Genomic DNA, 11115 nt, shown 5'->3' with positions numbered 1-11115 from the left:
TATGAGAGAAATTAGTAAAAACAAAAAAAATATAAGCATCCTAAAATCTTGATCATTTGCTTGCCTATTTTTTTGTCAAAAGATCTTCTGACCTATTTCGTTACCCATAGAGGAAGTCAAATGAATATTTAATATTTTACTATACATAAATCTTATACCACACCCTAAGTTCCTAATTCTTCTGAATATAAAAATAATAATTTTATTATGTTAAAATTAAATTGAACAGTTATATATGAACACTTTTCAATTAGAGTTTATGTAAGCGTATTGGTAAAACGTTTTCATCGGTTATTTAATTTTACGTTCGGGGAGTCTCAATCACGTCGGCATTCTGACCATGCCGTAATTAATGGTTATCGAATAACGTTTCTAATTAACGTGCGCCATTCGAATGTGTAATTAGGTATTTTTTTAAAATAAAACATGTGGTTTTTTCATTTTATTAAAATTATCAAAATTTTAGTTAAAATGAAAATTATTTTCGTTTTTTTTTATTAACATATACCTAACATTATTTTCTTCTTTGTCATTGAATATTCTACAAACTTATATATATAGTACTAGTGGGCCCGTGCGAGGCTGCGCCCGCTTGAAATATAAATATTAATAAACAAACTGAAAACCAAAGATTCAGTCAATTCAATAAACCAGTAGTTGTCGAACTAAGTAAGTACTTTAAATTGACATAACTTTTTTATTTATTAACCGATTGTAATAAAATAAACCCTATATGTTTTCGGTAGCTTGCCAGAATCCAATAGTGAAAACCACATCGGGTTCTATTACGTTAATAAAGGTTCTCAATAACATTTTTTTAAATATCTTCCAAGTACAGACACCGATCCTCTTCTGATTTTATTATAAGTATAGATCATTTTTATTTATAAGAATAAATTATTACACAAATTATTATAACATTTGGAAAATTTATAGGAAACACTTTAAGTCTTTCCGTGATTAGAATTTATTACTCGGTGATTTATTTAACATGGAGAAAATAAACGAAGAGATCAAAACTCGAACGCCTAAAATGTTTGCGTTGTCCTTTCGAAATTAATATTCATATAATGTCGGCTGTATAAAAGATTCTTCAATTTCTATGTTCTTTAATATTTAAATTTGAAATTTTAATTAACATTTTCTTTATGAAGTAGTGTTTGTTCACAGAGCTAAGGAGTATAGAGTTAGAGACATAACTCTACATGAAATGTGATAAGCTTATGCAGTGTGAAGCATCGTCTTGGCAACATTTTACATGAAATTGTTTTTGATGGAATTTTTATTTTCAGCATATATAAGCGGTAGTAAAGTAATAAGTAATTACTGGGGTAAGCAGAGAGAATCAGTCAAGATTCTCCGTTCTTCTCTTTGCCCGAACTAAAGTAAAGTAGTTAAATAATATATATTGCAAATAAATATTGTTTAAATTTTAACTTATAATCGATTTGAGTTACAACTTAACAGAATATATAATGCAAACGCCCACGACCACGCCCACGTCCACTGACGCAGAGACCCACGCACACCCCTATGATACATTACCAGTAATTTTATAAATGTATGTAAATATGGAATTCATTTTAGAAATTCATATTTTACTTTGTAGATATATGTTACTATGTATTAATCTGTCTTTATGATTTTATAATATTACTCAAAATATAGTTTTTTTAATAAACGTGTAAAGATTTTAACACAGCGGCACTCGAACCTGCACCTCAAGGAAAGAATAATACTTTAAAAGTACACAAACATAAAAAAGAGGTTCTTCTTTTTAAAAATAAAATAAAAATTCAGCTTCACGCTGTATCCCGCACACAGCAGGGTAGGCAGAGGGAACCTAGTGCTAAGACACTCCGTTCCCCACTTTCCGCCGAATTCTGTACGCATTGCGTGTTGAGTGGCGGAGCTCAACGCCGCTCTTTGCCTCGACACCAGAGCGAAGAGATGAAAATATAAATGTAAATAAATATTTCATTTTCGCGACTGGGAATCGAACCCACGACCGTCGCGTTACAGTCACACCCTTGTGCCGCTGCGCCTCAACGGCCTCTTTTTTATCATTTTTTATCTTCACAATTATTTATTGACTTGTTTAATTAATTAAATTTAGATCACATTTTGAGGTTCCATCGGAAACCCTAGTTAGTGTGACGAGGTGAAGCAGGAAAGGGGTTGTTAACGAGATTGGTATGACGTTGTGCAGTCACTACGTTCTACGTTCAAGAGCTAAAGTGTCTAACTGATGTATCTACACCGAAGGCTGCTTGAAACTTTGAAAAGCGTTAACTCCGCAATTATTTGCCTTCTTTTAGTTACACTGTGCCTTTGAATAAAGTAAATATTTTATTTTCAATTACACAGCAGGGTAGGCAGTGGGAGCCTAGTGTTTAGACACTCCGTTGAAGAAAGTGGGGACTTTCTGTTGAATTCTGGAGGCATTGCGTGTTTCGCTCGACACCAGAGCGAATAAATGCAAATACAAACGTAAATAAATGAATGAATTATGTAAATATAAATGAACTACATTTATATTGAGTAAACGTAAAAAAAATGATCCCCCTCAAGGAAATTAATTATTTTCATTCCTCACTCAACAAGCAATAGTTAAAAAATTGGACAGGAAGTGGGGAACAGAGTATTTTATTTTTAATATTCTAAGAAATATTTATTTTTTGAGCGAGTAAACTGAAATATTAAAATCTATTGAGTCAGATTACGAAGAAAAAGCTTCTAAAGTGAAATCATAGCAGCTGAACGATTCTCATTCGCAAAGTTGACTTATATTTTGCTTTAGGAGAGTTGAATATCAAACAAATTGCAGAGAACGACTCAACTGCAGTAAAGGAGATCAAATTACCGATTGTGATCTTACAATTTGTGGATTTTATTTTTTTCAATAATATTTTATCATGGATCCTTTTTACTTATTTTTTGTGTTTTTCTTCTGCTTTTGATGAAGATATATTCAAAAATAAATAAAGACGACAATTTTTTTTTTATATTTAAATGTATTTTTCTTACAATTAATTGTAATAGCTCTAATAATAAGCTACTTATAATAAAATTGTATCGTTATCTTATTCCGATAAGAAGAAAAAAAGGTAAAGTAGTGATGTAACATACGCCAGGAAACCTAGTGCTAACACTCTCCGTTCCCCACTTTGGGAAACCATCCAGCCATCAGAAAGCTTTGTTCTTCCATAAACATAACAGTAACCAATAATAAAAAGCATAACTTGATTATGCAATTTATAATATAAGTAAGAGTATATCAGTATTCCATACTTATTTAAATGATTATTGCATACAATCATCATTTTCTATAAAATGACCTCATTATTCAAATTATTTGAGAAATGTGAATATTTCATATAAAGTGTGATTACTCATTTTTCATTACATTTTTGCATTGAAGTGTTCAGGCATGTATATAAATAGCAATGCATAATTTATATTGATGGCATATCCTAATTATTTAGCTTTTTCAAAAATCTTGCTTTAAGACGCCCACGTATCTCAGTTTTTTTTATATATTTTCTTATTATTGTACCTTTGAACATAACACAAAAAACATATATTATAACAATTATTTGTAACTTTGCTAATTTTGATTAGATAATTTTTGTTCTTGACATGTCTGCTTCAGTTAATAACTTAACTAGAATACAATTTTACTTACTTTTTTTATCAATATTTTCAAAGTTTTTCAACAATGGTTGCTATTGTTGATATATTGAAGTGTACATATTGTTGCTAGTGTGTCTGTCTGTTAACAAAGGGAAAAAATGTGTACTATGACGTGCTCTAGGGAGCTTTCCGATTTTTGGGATTGTATGTTTATTCTCCGTCGCCGAATTGTTTTGTAGTGGATCTACGATTGTTGCTACACTAGTAAAAAAAACATGACTGGAACTAGACTTGAATATTCAACTAAATATAGCTATTACTTTACTTATCATTTCTAAATGTTTACTTACTACTATTGACCCCCCAACCTTTCAGTCTTGACGGTTGCTGATACGAGTATATGTATATAAAAAATTGTGTGTATTTTAAAAATATATGTTATTTTATTACTGAATCATATAGTTATCTAAAGAACATAATTAGTTCAAAGAGAGAAAATAATATATATTTGGATTGACTTTCATAAAAAAATTGTGTCGTTAAATGAGAAGAATGATACATAAATGAAATTTAAGCCATTATTTTTAAAAAATGGAATTTTATTATTTAATACAGTTCTTAGGATATGTGTGTGTATAAATAAAAAATAGTCCAGAGAAAACTTCGTTAACTTTAGGCTTAAGTTTTTCAAGTACATATTGACAAATAATAACAAAATTGTGGCAAACGATATTCAAGGCAAAGGCGTAACTTTTATTTGGTAATACCCAAGAGCAATTTTTACTTTGTTTACAAATAACTCGGCTTTGAAGTTGAAAAGGAAAATCTTTTTGAAAGAGAGGTAAATCGATTTATGCTAAAAAGATAGCGCTTTTTGTATGCAAATACATGTTGATTTCACAAAGATTGAAATTGTTGGTGTCGTGAAGTTACAAAAATTCGTTACCCACATATCATAAATATATTTATTGCATTCAATGTAGCGGTCCCATGAAAGGATTGTGTGGTTTTCTGAACTGTATTTGTGTTCGGGATTTCTTATCTAAAAGGAAAATGATTTTATGACGGGATTTCTTATCTAGAAGGAAAATGATTACAATTTATAATGATAAAGCTTTATAACATAGTTAATCAGTTACAAATTGACCTTATAAGTATCAACTAACTTTCAATTTAAAAGGCATAAAACGAATATGAGCAAGATTCTCTTTAATATGTATTAATAAGTGGGGTTGGTAGGCAATTCATCCAATGTTATTAAAGTTACATAAAGTTCTGAAGTAATTTCGGCGTATTTTATTTGAATGGATGAATTCGTCGCCGGAGGGTCCCAGGTTCGGTCAGATAATACTTTTCTCAAATATAAAGTTTCAATTTCCCGACGTTCGGACGCGTGAGGCGCATTCTTAAACGAAGGCTCCCTTTGAGTCAGGCTTACCTCGTACTTTTCTTCCTATCATTAGTTCTTATACTATTTTATTAAACTTTTTTCAAATTATGAGTTTTTGTACATTTTTAAGTTTTATTTCATTTATTTTTTAAGATAATCGTTACGTGTTTTCGATAGTATGATTAAAATTAAAAGAAACGAGTACATATGGCAATAAATATATATATTTATCAGTTAGATTATATTGCGGGATACAGCGTGAAGCTGATTTGTTTATATTTTTTTTATAATAGATATTCATGAATACTGTAAGAAAACAATAAGAAAATAATCAAAAGACTTTGGAGCGGGCAGTGTCAATGTTTGCCGCATTACTGCAATACTGTGGAGCAGATGTACCGTGCCTCGTTCCATTGTTACTTGCCAAACTACTCGTAGCGTTCACTGTTTTATATACGATTTAACAATTTTCATTATTTATCGAAGTAACTCCGCGAACTTAGCAAAAGTATAGCTCTCTTATATAGTGTAATTGAAAATTATATATTGTTTGGAGTCATTTTCATACATATATGATGATAGAAATGATAGAATACGTTCTAACAAATCCATTTTTCTTTATCTAAAACATGAGATTTCTTATATTTATATTCTTAAATAAGCACGAAACGTTATAATTAATGTTATAACTAAATGGCACTTATTCAAACACAAATATATTACGAGACAATTATGAATATTAATGATAGGCACTATTGTAAGTAAATAAAGTGGAATATTCTGAGAATACTGAAATTGAACTGAAGGAATTGAAGTAATTAATACAGATTATCAATTAGTAACTCGCTTTATCATTAAGAGAATTAGGGAACAAAGCTCAAAAGAGAATTATAAATCTTATTCACCGCTAAAGAAAATGTTTTCGTTTTATTTTTTTGTATCTGGATTCTGGATAAAGTACGCCTTAAGGGTCAACTTTTTCATTTAATCGACTCTTACATAAACAAAACGTAGCAACTCAACACAACAAATATTACTTTGCTTTTTATAACATTGCTTAATTATAAAATAGCATTTTTTTTTTCATCTTTTCTGTGTTTCGCATTTAGCAGGGTAGCTAGAGGGAACCTAGTGTTAAGACACTTGGTTTCCCACTTTCACTTCACTTTCTTTCAGAATTTTTAAGGTATTGCGTGTTGAGTGACGGAATTCAACGACGGACTTTTTGCCAGGGTACCAGAGCGAAGAAATGAAAATATTAATTTGTTACCCCGACTGGGAATCGAATCCACAACCTCCTCTGAAGCAAGAAAATAAAGTAACAGTCGTCCAGAGGCCAGTCTTGCCGCAGGGGCACAACGTAGGACTGTAAACACTGGTTGTGGGTTTGATGCCCATTCGAGATGTTTTAAAATACGAATACGTTTTCTATGACTATTATTAATTGATATGACATTGTTGTAACAAGCAGCGTTGCGGTAGCCCGAAGCAATAAACTTGATTTTTCTTTAACGAATTCATTTGAAAGTCATCCTATATGCTAGAAATTCCTCGACTTGGGTAATATATGTATTATATAGATATAAAATTAGAAAATATATATATTTTTTAAAATATAATAACAAAAATACTTATTACATAATATTGTATTCAGAGTCGAACACAACTGCATTAATCAAGTGTCAGAGAAAAGGAAAGCCGTAAATGTACGAAGACGACGTGATTTGTTCACGAATTGTGTTGTACTGCTGCCACCTGCATCTGGATTTTGTTAGTACATACCACTTCTATCAAAGAGGATTTGTACGAGCGTCTCCGGCAACACAATGGAGAAATAAAATAAATAAAGCTTAAGGCATTCCTACATACATACATATATTTTCTAGTACTAAAATAAATAAATTTATATTTATCAAAAAAAAGCTGGTACAGCAAAATGATGAATTATAAACACAATGCAACTTGATGAATTATCAAATATTTAAACATGAAATACAAATAAAGATTTCCCCAATTGCCTGTGGGAAAACTTAGCGTTTGCAAGTGGAAGATTTATTTGTATGTGTAATTCAAAATATTTGCAGTATCGTGAGATAAAGGTGTGGCCTCGCGGGAAATTACTGTCGAAATCTCGCCTCTGCCTATAGAGTATAGACAGCTTTCGCCTCTTTTGTGCTTTGAATCAATTCCCGTAACTTATCTGCATATTTTATAATGCGAGGCCGAGTGACGTAGCCGTACTCGGGATTTCCTGTTGGTGTTTGTACAAAAAAATGAAATACTGATTCTACTGTTTGTTTTACATGTTATTATTTGTTTGTGTTACTTTCACGAGAATAAAAAAAATTGATAAGTCAACAAAATTGAACATTTGACTTAATGCTAATATTAGGTATACACATATAAAAGAGTTGCTTTAGTTGTTTCTTGTATAGCTGAATAGTGAGAGGGAACCTAATGAGTACCGGAACCTAACGGTTTGTCTTTTAGCGTTTTATCATATTAGATTGAGTTGAACCCGCAAACATCAGATGGTATCCCACTGAGCCATGATAGCCTCAAATAATGAGAACATCCATGGATGGAGATAACTGTTTATATCAAACCCATAATAAAAATGTCGTTCTTTGATATTGCATCAGACGGCACAAACATCGTACCGGCAACATAACAAGCAAATTGACTCCGATCCGTTGGACATCGTTCATTTACGCGTGAACTCAACGTGCCTTTGAAATTGACGTGGAATTGGTAACCAGTTAATTTGGTTCGGCTTTGGACGAAGCCAAAGCTTTTCAACTTTTGAGTCCTGAATAACAAAAATAAAAATTTGAAGTTCAATAAATCTGTGTACGAAGGTTGAGGTAGCATCGTTTTCTATAAATAAACATGAACAGACAGAAAACATAATATTATATTGGGTTTCAAAACGTATGTACAATACACGAATACGGTAATACTGACTATTAAAATACATCTCAATGTTTTCACATGTAACTCATAATATGTTTATTTTTACATAATTTTGAACGTACTTATGTAAAAAACGTAGTTATGTTAAAAATGTTTTTTTTTATGTGATATAAATGCTCGCAATAATAATATATTGTATACTACGAGTATAACAGCTAGAGGAACAATTCAATTCACAACTCAATAAATGGACATTAGGCGGACGTCTGCTGAAAAGAAGCGGACACGTGCAGGCGTGCGACGAAGCGATTTCTTCCAAAATTGCAACTGTTTATTAAAGATAAATTATTTTTTTATTTACTTTATTTTACCTTAATGTTTTGAATGCTGCATTGTATTCAAGATTGAAAACAAATGGTTAAGACACTGCGTTCCCCACTTTCCGCCGAATTCTGCATACATTGCGGGTTGAGTGACGTAACTAAACGCTGCTCTTTGCCTCGACACCAGAGCGGGGAAATGAAAATATTCGTATCTCGCACATATATACGTATCTCGTATATTGTCGTATGCCCTGGGTATGGAGATATAATGTGTTGAATGGCGAAATTCCACGCGGCACTTTGTCTACCGGAGTTGAGAAATGAAAGTAAAACGCGTCCCCGAGTCCGGATTGAACGGTAGTTTTTTTTCGTCGGTTGGTTATACTGCGTCACGAGGATCCGAAGATTTCTAATTTAGTATGACGTCGCCGATGCCTTTGCAATATTTTCTAAATTTAAATATTTTTACTGTATATATTTTCTTATAATCTCCTTGCTTAAATACAAAGAATGTCTTTCAAACTTCAATAACAATTTTAGTTAAATAATTTTGGTACACTTTCCTGAACAGTACTTTAATATTTTTGTTAAGGATAATACTAAATATACTGTACATAAATACAAAAACGACGTAACAATAAAAACCGAGTGTATTGTTTTTCAATAATCTATTCGGATGAAATGAATGAAAATATGATTATACATTTCTGCAACAGCTGCTCACTTTATTTCAGTGATTGTCTCTTTATCGGCTACTTTATTGTATTGTATTTTTATCATAATAATATATGATGATATATGAGTGGGACAAATTGGGGGTGAGGATATGGGGGTTTTTATTTTATTCTATTTGTTTACAACATTCGGAAAGTAAACTTAATAGGTAATTATTTCTGTTTATTTATTTCACTTTTATTCTTACTAAAATGAATATATACTAGCCTAGTATAGCTAGACAGTTTTTTAATCATTTTTCAAAAATATGTTTACTTATTTTTACTTTTTCCACAAATCTGCATTTTTACCCGACTGCCTAAAAGGATTATGTTTCAAGCGAGTATTTTGTATGTTTGTAAGTTTCTCCTAGGATCTTCTAAGCTACTGCATGGATTTGAACAATTAAGAAATCTTCATCTCAAAAACACAAATGTCTTTAGCTAGGTTTTGTATTAAAAAATAAAAACAAAATGGCGGAACTTTGTCGCTAAAAGCACGATTTTCAAAACAATCGTCGATACCAATCAAGTAGGACATCAAAATATAGTGTGTATTTCGTAGATTGTAAAAATATATAACACCTATAATATTTGGAAAAAAAAACAAGCCCAATAGTTCATTAGAATTAACAGTGGGGACCTATTCTTGGACCACGTAAATCTTTAAAAGGAGTCCTGTGAAATTTAAATCGGTCCCGACTGTTGTTAGTAATGAGCTATTGGGCTGATTTTTTTTCTTTGCAGTTTTATGTAGTCGGCTTTTTGTATTTTTTTTTACACATATTATGTTATCTAAGTATATGTATTAAATAAGTACGTAAGTGTATTTTTATAATTATTTGTTAATTAAGTGTGCTATAAAGTGCTATAATTTTCAAATATGTCCTATAAATTTTCAAATATTTTCCTTATAGCACTGAAACCGCGGTAAACTAAACACAACAAGAATGATGCAATATTTAAATATATGGAATATGAGGAAAATGAATGTTTTTGTTACTCTCTAAAGAATATATCTCTGATATATCAGTTGATTTATGTAAATATTAAATTATTTATTTATCAGTAATTAGCAATAGCATAATTAAGTATTTACGAGCCAATTAATTATGTCCAGTATAAGAGTAGTTCTCAAAGTAAAAGTTCAAAATATAATTAATTGAATTTCACAGCCGATTGAAATGAAAGTTTTCAAGTTATTTAACTAGTATTTACTAGTTTATAGCTTGATATTAATTGTAAATCAAAACCAGCTTTACGCTGTATTCCGCTTACGGTAGGGGAGGCAGAGGGAACCTAGCGGTAAGACACTCCATTCCCCATTTTCAGCAGATTTCTTCGAGGCATTGCGGTGGAGGCGGAGGTGAGTGGCGGAACTAAACGCCGGGTTTTTGCTTTGGTGCCAGAGCGAAGAAATTAAAATATTAAGAAATGATAATTCATGCCCTCGAGTGGAAATCGAACCAACAACCGTCGCGTTGCAGTCACACCCTTGTGCAACTGACTTTAAAATTGAAATTTACAGATATTAAATTGAAATGGAACAATGAATAAAGTAAAAATGTATATAAAAACATCTCTAAACTTTTTTGGACTATTACGTAGATGAACTGTTTACAAGATTCCACGAGGGTGAGTAAGTTTATGTGCGGCGGAGGAGCAGGGAAGTGTGACATGGGAAGGTATGGCTCAGAGTTGCTAACTTAATTTAGTAGAGAACCGTGTTTGAGTTTCTCAGCAGACGGCTTCGTGTAGAAAGGAAGCGCGATACACGAGACCCTAATTTTATTTACATGTATGTATATAGATGGTTCAATTGTTCCTTATAGGCTCTTTACTAGCTAACAGTAATTTTTGTTATGTAGCCCCATTAGGCACGGCCAGTGTTATAAGACTCTTTTGTATCTAATGCTTTTATATTATATCCATACCTATATTATAAATTCGAAAGTAACTCTGTCTGTCTGTCTGTCTTTTACGCAATCAGGCCCAAACCGCTAATTTAATTGTAATAAAATACACATATATATGAGAGTACCGGGATGAACATAGGATACTTTTTTTTCTTATATTTGTAATATTGTCGATATATACTAATATATTAAATACATTTTAAATTGACATGCAATTTATTCCGCCA

The sequence above is a fragment of the Heliconius melpomene genome, chromosome 17, assembly GCF_056956725.1.
Source record: "Heliconius melpomene rosina isolate 202511_hmr_F chromosome 17, ASM5695672v1, whole genome shotgun sequence".
NCBI lineage: Eukaryota > Metazoa > Arthropoda > Insecta > Lepidoptera > Nymphalidae > Heliconius > Heliconius melpomene.
The sequence above is the reverse complement of the archived record's forward strand: the minus strand, read 5'-3'. Positions refer to the sequence as shown.